This window comes from Scyliorhinus torazame, chromosome 31 (assembly GCF_047496885.1).
Source record: "Scyliorhinus torazame isolate Kashiwa2021f chromosome 31, sScyTor2.1, whole genome shotgun sequence".
Lineage (NCBI taxonomy): Eukaryota > Metazoa > Chordata > Chondrichthyes > Carcharhiniformes > Scyliorhinidae > Scyliorhinus > Scyliorhinus torazame.
This window is the reverse complement of record NC_092737.1, coordinates 17,765,274-17,780,712: the sequence shown is the minus strand read 5'-3', so window position 1 is coordinate 17,780,712 and position 15,439 is coordinate 17,765,274. Positions and strand designations below refer to the sequence as shown.

At 47.9% G+C, this 15,439-nt stretch overlaps 1 protein-coding gene across 4 annotated transcripts in view; it reads right to left on the bottom strand.

Moving 5' to 3' along the window:
- LOC140404728 (GRB10-interacting GYF protein 2-like) overlaps positions 1-14,477 on the bottom strand; it is a 140,629-nt gene extending 126,152 nt beyond the window's left edge. For all 4 annotated transcript variants that reach the window (XM_072493409.1, XM_072493411.1, XM_072493413.1 and 1 more), the window contains exons 1-3: positions 14,390-14,477; positions 8,566-8,640; positions 7,272-7,436 (exon numbers count right to left, since the gene is read on the bottom strand). The gene's annotated coding sequence lies outside the window, so the exon portion shown is untranslated. The remainder of the gene's footprint in view (positions 1-7,271; positions 7,437-8,565; positions 8,641-14,389) is intronic.
- Between the last annotated feature and the right edge of the window lie 962 nt (positions 14,478-15,439).

The following is a 15,439-nucleotide window of genomic DNA, read 5'->3' as shown; positions in this document are numbered from 1 at the left end:
ATCCCAACTCTCTGCCTTCTGCCTGACAGCCAATCGTCAATCCATGTTAGTACCTTGCCTCGAATACCATGGGGCCTTATTTTACTCAGCAGTCTCCCGTGAGGCACCTTATCAAAGGCCTTTTGGAAGTCAAGATAGATAACATCCATTGGCTCTCCTTGGTCTAACCTATTTGTTATCTCTTCAAAGAACTCTAACAGGTTTGTCAGGCACGACCTCCCCTTACTAAATCCATGCTGACTTGTCCTAATCCGACCCTGCACTTCCAAGAATTTAGAAATCTCATGCTTAACGATGGATTCTAGAATCTTGCCAACAACCGAGGTTAGGCTAATTGGCCTATAATTTTCCATCTTTTTTCTTGTTCCCTTCTTGAACAGGGGGGTTACAACAGCGATTTTCCAATCCTCTGGGACTTACTCTGACTCCAGTGACTTTTGAAAGATCATAACTAACGCCTCCACTATTTCTTCAGCTATCTCCTTTAGAACTCTCGGATGTAGCCCATCTGGGCCCGGAGATTTATCAATTTTTAGTCCTCTTAGTTTCTCTCGCACTTTCTCCTTTGTGATGGCTACCATATTCAACTCTGCCCCCTGACTCTCCTGAATTGTTGGGATATTACTCATGTCTTCTACTGTGAAGACTGACGCAAAGTACTTATTTAGTTCCTCAGCTATTTCCTTGTCTCCCATCACTAGATTACCAGCGTCATTTTGGAGCAGCCCAGTGTCTACTTTTGCCTCCCATTTCTTTTTAATGTATTTAAAGAAACTTTTACTATCATTCTTAATGTTACTGGCGAGCCTACCTTCATATTTGATCCTCTCTGATACCAAGTATCAGTGAACTATCTGTGGTGCTTAGCAAGCTGTACATGAACAGCAAAAAGGGAACAAATAAAGCCCCTACCATCCACTGTGGGGATCCAGGTGTGCCGATCATTAGAACATCATGAACAGGTTCAGAAAATAATCAGAAAGGCTAATGGCCTTTATATCTCGAGGATTAGAATACAAGGGGTAGGTGTCAGGTTATAGCGAAACCAAACTTTGATTAGACCTGCCTGGAGCACCGCCACTATACAGTTAGGGCAGCACGGTAGCACAGTGGTTAGCACTGTTACTTCACAGCTCCACGGTCCCAGGTATGATTTCCGGCTTGGGTCACTGTCTGTGCGGAGTCTGCACGTTCTCTCCGTGTCTACGTGGGTTTCCTCCAGGTGCTCCGGTTTCCTACCGCAGTCCAAAGATTTTTTTTTTCTCTCAATTTAGAGTGCCCAATTCATTTTTTCCAATTAAGGGGCAATTTAGCGTGGCCAATCCACCTACCCTGCACATCTTTGGGTTGTGGGGGCAAAACCCACGCAAACACGGGGAGAATGTGCAAACTCTACACGGACAGTGACCCGGAGCCGGGATCGTACCTGGGACCTCGGCGCAGTGAGGCAGCAATAATAACCACTGCGCCACCGTGCTGCCTCGCAGTCCACAAATGTGCAGGTTAGGTGGATTGGTCATGCTAAATTGCCCTTAAGTGTCCACAAAATGGTGAGGTGGGGTTACTGGTTTACAGGGACAGGGTGGAGGTGTGGGATAAATAGTGTGCTCTTTCCAAGGGCCGGTGCAGACTCGATGGGCCGAATGGCCTCCTTCTGCACTGTAAATTCTATGAATTGGCCTTGGATGGAATGGAGCTGGACATTTATCCAGAATGATGCTGGTGGGCCCCCAGGGTTAAATTACGAGGAGGGATTACAAACTAGGATTTTACCCCTGGAATTTAGACTGTTACGGGTGCTTATATTGAAATTTAAGATATTAAAGGGCAACAGATAGCTACTCCCCATCCGACCTATTTCCACTGGTTTGGGAGTCTTAAGACTTGGGGCATTGTACAAAACAGCAGAGCCAGACCTTTTGGGAGTGAAGTTAGGAAAGACCTCAACACACACAAAGTGGTGGAAACTTTGAAACGCTTCCCCAAGTAGCGACGGATGTTAAATTAATTGTTAATTCTAAATCCCAGATTGCTATTTCTGCAAAGGTATATGGGGCAAAGTATATGGAGCTGGATCACCAATCAGCCATGATCACCGAATGGTAGATTAGTCTCGAGGCATTGTGGCCTCCTCTGTATCCTTTGTGCTTACTCCAAACGGCCGCTTATACCAGGCAACAAGGATGCTGCGTTTCTATATTTGTCAATGTCAAAGTCAATAATCAAACCATATTAAATCCTCTGTTTGAGGCAGACTCAACTATTCAATCGAGTGATGTGATCACCGTAGCTATTTAATCTCCAGCATGCGTGTCAGGTTACATTTTACATCAGCATGGCTGGAAGGAGAATGGCCTTGACCCATGGCATGAAAAATGACCACCTAAGCAAGATCGACGAGTCGCCAAAAATAACCCATTGATGCACTTTGATCTGCCTAAAGTGCTCACATTGACTCTGAGCCAAGTGCGAGGGCAGCACTGAACAGCATTAAAACTCAGGCAGGAAAGCGAGGGGGGGAAAAAAGCAGGGAAATGAGTGAGTTGAGAACGGAGCTGGAAAAGATGGTCCAACTGGTGTTTCACCACCCGCAGACCAAAAAGGTCAACCAACTGGCCAAAGCACTTGGCAGACCCCATTTCAATCATCTCCGAATGGTTTCAGGGCGGCACGGTGGGCGCAGTGGTTAGCACTGCCGCCTCATGCCGCCAAGAACTCGGGTTCGATCCCGGCCCTGTGTCACTGTCCATATGGAGTTGGCAAATTCGCCTCATGTCTGTGTGGGTCTCGCACCTGCCCCCCCCCAAACAACCCAAAGATAATAATAACCGCTTATTGTCACAAGTAGGCTTCAATGAAGTTACTGTGAAAAGCCCCTAGTCGCCACATTCCGGCGCCTGTTCTGGGAGGCCGGGAATTGTAGGTGGATTGGCCATGCTAACTTGCCTCTTAATTGGAAAAATTGAATTGGGTACTCTTTTTTTTAAAAAAAGAAACCGAATAAGTCACAGGGAGCATCGACACCGGCCTGAAAGCCCCGTGGGTAACACAGAATGGGTGTGCAAGTAGAAACATGGTCATGGATCACAAGTGGACCAACATCTCACCAGGCTACTGCTGGCATGGTTCCGTTTCATTCAAGAGGCACCGTACTGTGCTGGAATTATCCGCGGTCGTGAAAGTGGCCAGATCTCCGTTCAAAGCCGCAGCTTCGCCCAACATGCTTCACAGAAGCATTCGCACCAGCCCGACAGAGTCAACATTGCAAAAACACAGTTTGTCTACTCATCGTCACGCCCGATTGTGGGAGCTTGCTGTGCACAAATTGGTTGCCGCGTTTCGTACATTGACTACCCTTCCAAAAGGCTTCAGTCTGCAAAGCTTTTGAAAGGTGCTGCATAAAATGCAAGCCTCAACTTTTGAAATCTCACGAGAAGAAACCTCACGAGAACAGCACTGCAAAATTCTGACAACTTGTTTTTAAAATTACAACAGCTTCAAAAATAAAGTCTCCAATTAAAGACTACAGCAGCAACAACCATGGGAACACCATCACTTTCCAGTTCCCTTCCAAATCGCACACCATCCCTTCACTGTTGCTGGGTCAAAATCCTGGAACTCACTCCGTAACAGCTCTGCGGGTGTACCGACACCAAGCGGTCTGCAGCGGTTCAACATGGCGGCTCACCACCCCCTTCTCAAGGGATAATTTGGGATGGGGAATAAACGTTGGCCCAAGCAAATACACAGCAACTATTAAAACTTCCAAGTTGCTCATGTTACAGGTTGGCTGCAATCTCAGCAGCCGAGGACACAAGGTGGGAAACGCACCCTCACAATAAAAAAAAAAAAGAGGTCAATGAAAATCTGACTGCAAAACTAACCCATGCTGATTCTCTGGACCAAATACTCTTCATTTGTACATCTCATTACCAAGCACTAATGACTGTTAACGTCAGGAATCAACTGCACAGACTACTGATGATTTTGTTTGTGAGATCAACAATACAAAAGCAAGACCTTGTATTATATGCAAGTCCAGGGTCTGCATTCGACACAGCAGGGCAAATCACTCCCGTAAGGCGGGCCCCAGCACTATCCAGACCTAACTATACAATGCTGTTAAAGCCCCTAGGGTTAAACTGTGGCCCCTTGTAACCAAACCAGATACTGTGCCCCTTGCACATGCTCTCTTGCACACTGTGCAGGTTAGGTGGATTGGTCCTGCTAAAATTGCCCCGCAGTGTCCAAAGATGTGCAGGTTAGCTGGGGTTACGGGGATGGGGCGGGGTGCAGGCCTCGGTATGGTGCTCTTTCAGAGGGCCCGTGCCGACTCAATGGGCCGAACGGCCTCCTTCTGCACTGTCGGGATTCTATGGTTCTCGAATCGTTTCCAAGTTGGACTAAGAAACAATATCACGGTCAGATTGTTCATTTCACGGGGCTGTTGCATTGTCTTGCACCTTCTCTGGCTTTCTTCAAGCCTCCCTCAGTTGGCTTCTAAATATTATCCAGCAGTCCAATTTTTCTTCTTCCTCTTTTGTGTCGGCCTTCAATTTGTCCTTCAATTGATGCCAAGACAGGAACTATCGGGTCTTTATTTCATGCACAGTAGCACAGTGGTTAGCACAGTTGTTTCACAGCGCCAGGGTCCCAGGTTCGATTCCCGGCTTGGGTCACTGTCTGTGCGAAGTCTGCACATCCTCCCCATGTCTGCGTGGGTTTCCTCCGGTTTCCTTCCACAAGTCCCGAAAGACGTGCTGTTAGGTGAATGGGACATTCTGAATTCTCCCTCTGTGGACCCGAACAGGCGCCGGAATGTGGCGACGAGGGGATTTTCACAGTAACTTCATTGCAGTGTTAACATAAGCCTACTTGTGACAATAATAAAATATTATTCTCTAACTGTACTTAACAACTTTCGATTCCTGATGTTCTGCTCTTGATTTACCCCACTAATTTGCCATGCTGTCCATCCAGCTGATTCTGAGCAACCAGAGACAACAGAAAAAAAAATGTTAACTTGCGTTTGGTCCAGATCATTCCCTGCTGCAAAAGACCAGCTGCCGGCCACAGGCCTACAACCCACAGTCCCTTGCCTGCCTGCGCCTTTGGTGCTTTCCTCCTGGTAACCTGGCGCCAGGAAGCAGAGCAACAGGGGCCCCAACACCTTTCTAGTCACGAGATTGGCCAGCAATTAACCCAGCTGACTACTCCTCGCTTTCTCTGCTTTAGGCCGGCATCACATGGCCCTGTCCACGTGTACAGAATTGTCCCGGCGCTGAATGTAATTATTTGTCTGGCCATCTGAGGCAGCAGCTATTGTGGAATCTTATCAGTATGAAACAGACTGCGAATTTGTCCCACCCACAAACTGGCTTGCGTGACTTTCATGCGTTTTTTTCAATGACTGTGGATTTACGTTTCAAACTGTGTTTTGAACTGACTTGATTTTAAAACGTAACTACAGAATTAAAAAATTAAAATCCCGAACGTGACTAGGCCGGGGCAATAAGGCATTTTAACCAGGGAGGCTGGACAACTTAAAGACATGAGCCGAAGGCCAGCACAGTGGCGCAGTGGGTTAGCACTGCCGCCTCACGGCGCTGAGGTTCCAGGTTTGATCCCAGCTCTGGGTCACTGTCCGTGTGGAGTTTGCACATTCTCCCTGTGTTTGCGTGGGTTTCGCCCCCACAACCCAAAGATGTGCAGGTTAGGTGGATTGGGCACACTAAAAAATAGCCCCTTAATTGGAAAAATGAATTGGGTACTCTGAATTTATTTTTTAAAAGACATGAGCCGAGACCCATAGCTTGTGATCTGTTCAATAAGTGAGGCTTCCTAGTTTCCATCGTTTCAGATAGAAGCTCCAGTACAGGGTCAACCATGGTTTTTCCAAAAACACAAAGTTCGATTTACAGAGGAACTTTATAATTAAAGATCTTCACGGCAAGGGCAGCACAGTGGTGCAGTGGTTAGCACTGCTGCCTCACGTCACGTGGACCAGAGTTCAATCCCGGCCCAGGTCACTGTGGAGTTTGCACATTCTCCCCGTGTCTGCGTGGGTCTCATCCAAAAAAGTTGTGCACAATAGGTAAATGGCCACGCTAAATTACCCCTTAATTGGAAAAAAAAACTGGGTACTTGAAATTTATATATTTTTTAAAAATTCTTCACCCCTGGGGCAGCACGGTGGCGCAGTGGATAGCACTGCTGCCTCATGGCGCCGAGGTCCTAGGTTCGATCCCGGTTCTGGGTCACTGTCTGTGTCGAGTTTGCACATTCTCCCCGTGTTTGCGTGGGTTTTGCCCCCATAACCCAAAGATGTGCAAGCTAGGCGGATTGGCCACGCTATATTGGCCCTTAATTGGAAAAAATGCATTGGGTACTCTAAATTTATATATTTTTTTAATTCTTCACTCCTGCTCCGCACCTATAGCTCCTATTGCAAAGTGGCTGGGTTTCATGTGCGTGTTTTCAAGAAATGTCATGAGGCTATTCAACTGCAGGAGATGGCACAACCAACTTCTCCATCCTGTCCTTATCGAACACCAGTGCAGGCAGGTGTCCAGAAAGGTAGGAGGGGGAAGAGGATAGCAATTAGGAGTAGAAATGCGGTCATCTTTCCTTTTCCCTCACACAGCCCTGCTTGCCAGCCCCAGCTTACCTAGATCACACCTGGGATCTTCCTTACCCACACAGCTCAGTGATTCACTGGGCAAGTTTGCTCAGCCACAAAGTCTGCAGCCTTTACCAGAAATGATGCACTCAAATCATGCACAGATGGGATGTGAGGGGAGGCAGTGGCTTTGGAAAGAGGGGAGCCATTTAAATTTTTTAAAGACCGAAGAAAATATGAGAATCTGCTGATGGGTCAAAGTTGCTCATTCATGCATTTGTAGTCGGAGGAAACTGCTCTTCAGGTGACAAACTTCCCATTCATTAACACAGGTGCCAATTGCAGGGCCTCTTTCTCCACCCCAACTAACACAAATTAACCTGGGGTCTTCCTTTTATACACACACACACACCTGTGGCCAGCTGAAATGTCTCAAAATGGTGGGCGCCAAGGTTTTTGCTCAATACGCGGGTGATCTGAACAGGTGCAAAACTGGCTTCAAAAATCAGAGACATAAGACTGACGTCAGATACTGGGACACCACTAAGGGCACTGAAAATAAAGATCTTGGTCTTTTGCCTGCGCCTGCTCCGCTCCCCACCCCCCGTTGACAAAGTGGAACTCAGCAATTCACTCCAACACATCTACTTACGTGTATTTGCAGTTAATCTGTTAGTTCAAATATTGGTGGGGACAGCGTCTGACCCGAAGTCGAGCGCTGGCAGCCATAGAGACTAGTGCATCAGAAAGCTGTGGCTATTAACTCGGCGTTCCCTTCCAACGTGTGTCAGGGCAGGAATCCAGCCGTGAATCAAACCTGTAAAAGGAAAGGTGCAAATGAGTCACACAAAACAGTGCAACAGCGGATGTTAAAATATATGAACATACAATGTCGGGTCCATATAGCACCCCAAAGGAGACACAGATCTGCATTTGCAGAACACCTTGCACGACTTTGGGATGTTCCAATGAGCTTAAGTTCAGAGCAAATGAATTACTTTTGAAGTGGCCAGCTGAAATGTCACAAAATGGTGGGCACCAAGGTTTTTGCTCAACACACGGGTGATCTGAGCAGATGCAAAACTGGCTTCAAAAATCGGAGACATAAGACTGCCGTCAGATAATGGGATACCAGTAAGGGCACTGGAGGAACCATGGCAGCCAACATGTGCACAGCAAGCTCCCACAAATAGCAATATGATAATGACCAGGTTTTGTGATGATAATTGAGGGATATTGGCTTCAGAATAGCCGCACAATCTTTTATTTATTTATTTATTTAAATTTTAGAGTGCCCAATTATTTTTTTCCAATTAAGGGGCAATTTCACATGACCGATCCACCTACCCTGTACATCTTTGTGTTGTGGGGGCGAAATCCACGCAAACACAGGGAGAATGTGCGAACTCCACACAGACAGTGACCCAGGGCCGGGATTGAACCCGGGTCCTCTGTGCCGTGAGACAGCAGTACTAACCACTGCACCACCGTGCTGCCCATTTTTTATGTCCACCTCACAGGAATGAACGCCATTTAACATCCCATCCAAGACACCAGTGCAGCACACCCTCCCTACTGCACTCGGGAGTGTCTGCCTAGATTTTGGCACTCAAGTCTCCGCAGTGGAACTTTACCCACAACCTTGCGACTCAGGAGGTGCTGCCCAGAGCCACAGCTGACATTATCAGTACCTTTATGCTATGGGGGCGGGGAGGGAAAAACTCAGTGTGGGCTTGGATGACGAGCCCCACCATTACTTTATCCTACTGATAAAGTAACTCCCTCCAAACACAAGACAGGCTCAGAAACGCAGCCCCGACACTGACTATTTTTAATTGACATGGACAAAAATATAAACATTTCACATAGTCGCCACCACAGCACAAAAGTTAAATAAAAGGTAACTTTCACAGCATGAACAGAGTTTAGATAGAATTGTTACTTACTGCAATACAGCTAAAGTGTTTGTAGAGAATTATACTGATGACCTGATGTCTCACCACCACCTAAAAGAAATAGATCTATAGATGGGGAAGGGGGGGGGGGGGGAAAGAGAGAGAGAGAGAGAGAGAGAGAGAGAGAGAGAGAAAGGAAAATATGTTAGAAACTGTGTCCTTTCACAAAAGAAAGAAATGAAATCAGGTAAAACAGCACAATGGTCAGTTCCATCATGAGAACCCTTATTAAAAAATGTTTTTATAAATAAGTTTAGAGTACCCAAATTTCTTTTCCAATTAAGGGGCAATTTAGCATGGCCAATCCATCTACCCTGCACATCTTTGGGTTGTGGGGGTGAGACCCACAAACACATGGAGAATGTGCAAACTCCACACGGAAAGTGACCCGGGGCCAGGATCGAAGCTGGGAACTCGGCGCCCTGAGGCAGCAGTGCTAACTCCTTATTAAAAATCAAGACCTTCACCCTCTTCGAGGTATCAAATCCAGGAGGATGCAATTGCACAAGTGGCTGCTGATGCCTTAAACAGGTGGCCATTCTCTACAAGATCGCTGGGTAACTGAATCTTTGTTAACTCTTAAACCACGGAGGGCTATCATAGCCAGGCTAGTTCTAATCTGCCTTTAATATCCAGGCCGTTCGGCCCAAATGATCTGTAGTTTATTCTCCATGCAAGCCTCATCCAGTCCCCTTATCCTTCTATTCCTCTCAAATGTATCAATTCTAGTCACCTGAAACACTCCCTACAGTAGCGAATTCCATATTCTCATCACTCTGGGTAAAGAGGTTGTCCCTGAATTCGCGATCAGATTTATTATTTTATATTGATGGCCTCTGGTTATATTGGGGTCATAGATGATTACAGCATGGAAAGAGGCCCATCAGCCCAACTTATCCATGCCACCCAGTTTCTATCATCACTATCTAGTCCAACTTGCCTGCATTTGGCCCATATCCCTCTATACCCACCCTGTCCATGTAACTGTCTAACTGTTTCTTAAAGGACAAAATTGTACCCACCTCTGCCTCTGGCAGCTCGTTCAGGATGCTCACCACCCAATGTGAAGAAATTTCCCCACTTGTCTATTTTGTATCTCTCTCCTCTCACCTTAAACCTATGCCCTCCACTCCTCTACCTTTGGGAAAAGGTGTTGACGATCTACCTTATCGATGCTCCTCATTACTTTATAGACTTCTATAAGATCACCCCGAAGCCTCCTACCCTCCAAGGAAAAAAAGTCCTAGCCTATCCAGCCTCTCCTTATAACTCAGACCATCAGGTCCTGGTAGCATCCTCGTAAATCTCTTCTGCACTCTTTCTAGTTTAACAATATCCTTCCTAGAATAGGGTGACCAGAACTGAACACAGTATTCCATGTGTGGTCTTACCAATGTCTTGTACAACTTCAACAAGACGTCCCAACTCCTGTATTCAATATTCTGACCAATAAAACCTAGCCTTCTTCACCACCCTGTCCACCTGCGACTCCACCTTCAAGGAGCTATGAACCTGTATACTTAGATCTCTTTGTTCTGTAACTCTCCTCAACTCCCTAAAATTAACTGAATAGGTCCTGCCCTGATTTGATCTACCAAAATGCATCGCCTCACATTTATCCAAATTAAACTCCATCTGCCATTCATCAGCCCACTGGCCCAATTGGTCAAGATCCTGTTGCAATCTTGTATAAAACTTTCTTCACGATCCACTATGCCACCAATCTTGGTGTCATCTGCAAACTTACCTCCTACATTCTCATCCAAATCATTTATATATATCACAAGCAACAGTGGACCCAGCACCGACCCCTGAGGCACACCGCTGGTCACAGGCCTCCAGTTTGAAAAACAACCCTCCACAACCACCCTTTGGCTTCAGTCGCCAAGCCAATTTTGTATCCAATTGGCTACCTACCTCACCCTGGATTCCGTAAGATTTAACCTTTTGCAACAACCTACCATACGGTACCTTGTCCATGTAGATAACGTTGACCGCACTGCCCTCATCTACCTTCTTGGTTACCCCTTCTAAAAATTCAATCAAATTCGTGAGACATGACTTTCCCCTTGCAACGTCATGCTGACTTTCCCTAATTAGCCCTTGCCTGTCTAAATGCCTGCCGATCCTGTCCATCAGAATATCTTCCAACAACTTACCCACTACAAAAGTAAGACTCACCAGTTGGTAGTTCCTGGGCTTATCCCTACCACCCTTCCTTTTAAAAAAAAAATTTAGTGTACTCAATTCATTTTTTCCAATTAAGGGGCAATTTAGCGTGGCCATTCCACCTACCCTGCACATCTTTGTGTTGTGGGGGCGAAACCCACGCAAACACGGGGAGAATGTGCAAACTCCACACGGACAGTGGCCCAGAGCCGGGATCGAACCTGGGACCTCGGCGCCGTGAGGCAGCAATGCTAACCACTGCACCCCCGTGCTGCCCGCCTTACAGCCCTTCTTAAATAAGGGCACAACATTTGCTACCCTCCAATCTTCAGGCACCTCTCCTGTGGCTGTGCTGATTTAAATAGCTCAGCTAGGGGGCCGGCAATTTCCTCCCTCACCTCCCACAACGTCCTGGGATACATTTCATCAGGTCCCGGGGACTGGTCTATCTTGATGCGCTTTAATACTTCCAGCACCTCCTTCTCTGTAATATGTATCGCCAGCAAACGGAACCATCGACCCTATCGATCCCCTTCCTAATTCGAAAGACCGCTCTTCCTTGACAGAGAGAACTCCAGATCAAATTCTACAACCAGCGAACACAGCACAACTAAGAAACCAGACTACGAGACGTTCCTGATCCAGGGTATCAGTATGGACCAGGGCATCACTGCGAGGCCTTCCATAGTCAAGCAGCGTGTCTTTCAGGCTGTGAAAAGTATGGAAATTTTGCGAGCTACAGCAGGGATGCCTGTATTTTTGGAGCTGCACCACGCATTAAAAATTAGGGGGCGAGAAAACAAATGTTATAAATAAGAGAAAATCAAAAAGGTACTGACAGGTCACTGGATCACACCGACTCAGTTGTCCCAACATCAGTGACGGCTCAATCACAGGCATGTTAGGAAGAAATCCCAAATGGCTGCCAGGCATCTCCCCAGCAGCCAGGAGAACTGCAAAGACAGCACTCATACAGACAGCTACCTGCACAGAGATGCGACAACACCTGCAAGTGTCAAGTAGGAGAGGTGGGATGTTTCCAATGTATGACACCTGCTGTCACATGGGATCAAGTAGGGACAGAGAGGAGGCTTTGCACTCAAGGAGGAATTGTTTACATCCAAATTTATTACACCCCTACTTCAGACGTTTACAATGCAAAACACTCCCCCCTCAAATAGGTCAAGATATTGTTTTTTAACAAACATCAGCCAAGTTAGTTTGGCCATTGTAACTAGTCAAATTGTACTTGGAGAGATTTAAAAGGAGAATATGCTCATCCTAACAGTTCAGAGAGTAAATGTACCATGTCGATTGATATACAGCCAAACAGGCTGAATACATTTCACTCTAGTGGTGCTGAAATTTGCGATTGAAGCCAGTGCAGCAATGGGATATCTTAATTTGCACAGGTGGCTTTGTGGTGGAAAAGAGAAAATCAGATTTATCATCACAATGTCAACTACACTGGGAAATTAACACATTGACAGTCCGGATGCAAGCTAACGTAACAGCCGTTAAGTTCACATGGACAACCACTGCCAATACACCACAGTACTGCTGGTTATAGCGCAGGTTCCCACATTCATGAACCACTTAGCAGGGTGGGAATGGGAAGAAATGAACAGCAGTGACAGCATGATATAGACAGGAATTCAAGTGGCAAACAATACCGTTGCTTCTTGATTTTTGGCACACAAAGAGACAAATGTAGCAACACAAATAGTCTAGTACACACAGACACACAAATGTCATGCCCATCATAATAAAAGCAAATTATTCCGGATGCTGGAGGTCGGAAATAAAAACAGGGCGCTGGAAGGACTCAGCAGGTCTGACAGCATCTGTGGAGAGAAACACGGGGGAGAGGTGGGGGGGGGGGGGGGGAATGTGCAAATTCCACATGGATCGTGACCTGAGTCCTCGGCGCCGTGAGGCAGCAATGCCAACCACCGCGCCACCCAAGAGAGAAACAAAGTTAATGCTGAGTCCAACAAATGTGAAGAGTCATTCATATTTGACTCAAAATGTAACATCAGTTTCTCTCTCCATAGATGCTGCCAGACCTGCCGGGTTTTTCCAGTGATGTTTTTATGCCATGTACAACAACTCGTCTCAGGACATATCGGTGATATTCTGTTGCAGTCAATCCTAGCATCAGAGGGCAATCCAATTTTGATACCCAACCATATACACGGCAAGTGCCAGCGGTTAAACAGCACCAAAACCCTAGCATCAGAGTGACAAGTCAGTGGTACACATGTACACACACAAATAAGTTGAATGTCACTAGCCAATCATTGAAGCAGCAGTTCACTTCTATAATCATTTTTAACCACAACAATTACTAAAATTGCACATGTAAAAAAAACTATTCAGCCAGCACAAATTAACTACAACATTTTGCAAGTTTACATAACAATTATAAAAGCAAAAAAAGCTTTAAATGTGCAATATGCTCTCTCGCATGCCACAATGCCAAAACAAATCAGACTGCAGAACACAACTCAGTTTTAAACAATCACCATCGGCAACAAATAGATCTCTACCGGGGTATATTAAAGTCAAAATAACACTTATATTTAACGCTGACCATAATCAAACAGCCGCAAGCAGGGAAGACATCTTTAATCCTTTTTTGAGCCACAAAGCCTGCAACAGGGCCCTGCCAGAGCCAGGCTCAATCCTTCGGAAGGTACAAGGCAGAAATGTTTGCCTTTCACAAAACAAAAAGGTCATTCCCCCTCCACGGTTTCCCTTAAAGTGGGGAAGCAAAAGGAGGGAGGGGGGTGCTTAGGAGCTCTGTACGTGAAAACACCGGTCAGTTTAAAATAAAAACACACACAACTTGGCAGGATCTTATTGAGAAAAAGACAGTGACATGTTTGGGGAGGAGAGATTCCTTCTACCTGGGGGGGGGCTAAGGTCACAGTTGGAAAGTGCCTGCAGGTGGACCACGTTGCACGAATGCATCACTATTTTAAAAATAAAGGCAGGCAATCAGCGCAGGACCTCTTTGTTTACTTCCATCCCATTTAGATACAAGTAAGCAAGACCGTCACCTGAGATTGGAAGAGGCGTGAGAGGGCAGCTGGCAGGAGGGAGCAAGGATGTGAGAAAGGAAAAAAATAAGGTGCTGGTGCTGAATTTATGAATTATGAATGAATATTGGTGATGGGCACAGGTCAAACAATCAGGAAAGTCTCTCAGTCCCCAAAGCACACGCCATCCCTGGATGCTGCTGAGCTGCCACGTCTGTTTTGGTATCACCTCCCCTTTCTGGGTTAATCTGGGGACATTTTAGCCCAACTCAAGATAATTTTTTCAAATATGTTGCTACCTTGACAAGGGGGCTTTTTAATGTTTTTTTTTAATGAGTGCGGGGTCCTGGAACCTGTTTTCTCTCTCTACTCCCTCGTCCCCTGCTCGGGGCCGCTCTCCTCTCAGCACCAGCTCCCATGTAGGCCTCGCAGCCTCGGCCTTGCCTGAGCGCCGAAGCGGCTGCTCGCTGACTCGAGGCCCCGGGTGGGTTGATGATGAGGAGGAGCGGGTGGCTGGGTGCGGGGCTTGGGCCTGGCGGTTGCAAGGGCCGGGCCTAGCGGCCGCGGGACGACACGCCGCGCCCGGGGTGACCCAGGCTGCCTACCTGGGCCGAAGCAGGAAAGTCCGTCTCCGCCTCCGTCGCTGCGGATTCTCCGATTCTAAAATGGCCGCCGCGCAGCGCGTCACGTGACCCCTCCCTCTCCTCCTCCCACCCCGTCCTCACGCTCGGCGGACGCCCGGATGTAGGCGGGGCCTCCTTCCCCTTCCCACTCCCCCAGGAGCAAGGAGACCACGTGCCCCGCGGGAAACCGCCTTCAAACCGCCGCCCCTCGCGGAGACCCCCGTGATTGAAGCCACGCCCAGCTGTATCCCCCCCTCCCCCCGGCTCCCCATGGCGTCCCCGCCCACCCCCAAGCCTGTGTCCTGGCCTCACCCAGCCTGAGACTCCACCCCCTCACCCAGCCTGAGGCCCCTCCCCCAGCCTGAGGCTCCACCCCCTCCCCCGAACAGGGTGAGGCCCCGCCTCCTCTACCAGAAGCTCAGGCCCACCCCCTCTCCGTCTCACAGCTGAGGCTCCCGCCCCCAGGTTCAGGTCCACGCCCACCCAGCCTGAGCCCCCCCCAAAAAAAACCACAGGCTGAGGCCCCAGCACCCTGGCTGAGGCCCCACCTCCAAACCAGAGATCCCACCCCCACTGCCTGAGGCATCACCCCCATCAGAAGCCCCACCCCCTGGCTGAGCCCCCCCCCCAACTGAGGCCAGGCCCCCCCCCCAGGTCTGAGGCTCAACCCCCAGGCTGAGGCCCCACCCCCAAACCAGAGTTACCATCCCCCCATGGCTAAGCCCCCCCCCCCCCCCAGCCTAAGATTCCCGGCTTGGTTCACTGTCTGTGCGGAGTTTGCACGTTCTCCCCTGTGTGCGTGGGTTTCTTCCGGGTGCTCTTGTTTCTTCCCACAGTCCAAAGATGTGCAGGTTTGGTGGAATGGCCATGCTAAATTGCCCCCTAGAGTCCAAAGATTAGGTGGGGTTACTGGTTACGGGGCTAGGGTGGAGGTGTGGGCTTAACTAGGGTGCTCATTCGGTGTAGACTCGATGGGCCGAATGGCCTCCTACTGCATTGTAAATACGATGATTCAGTGAAGGAATGGCTGAT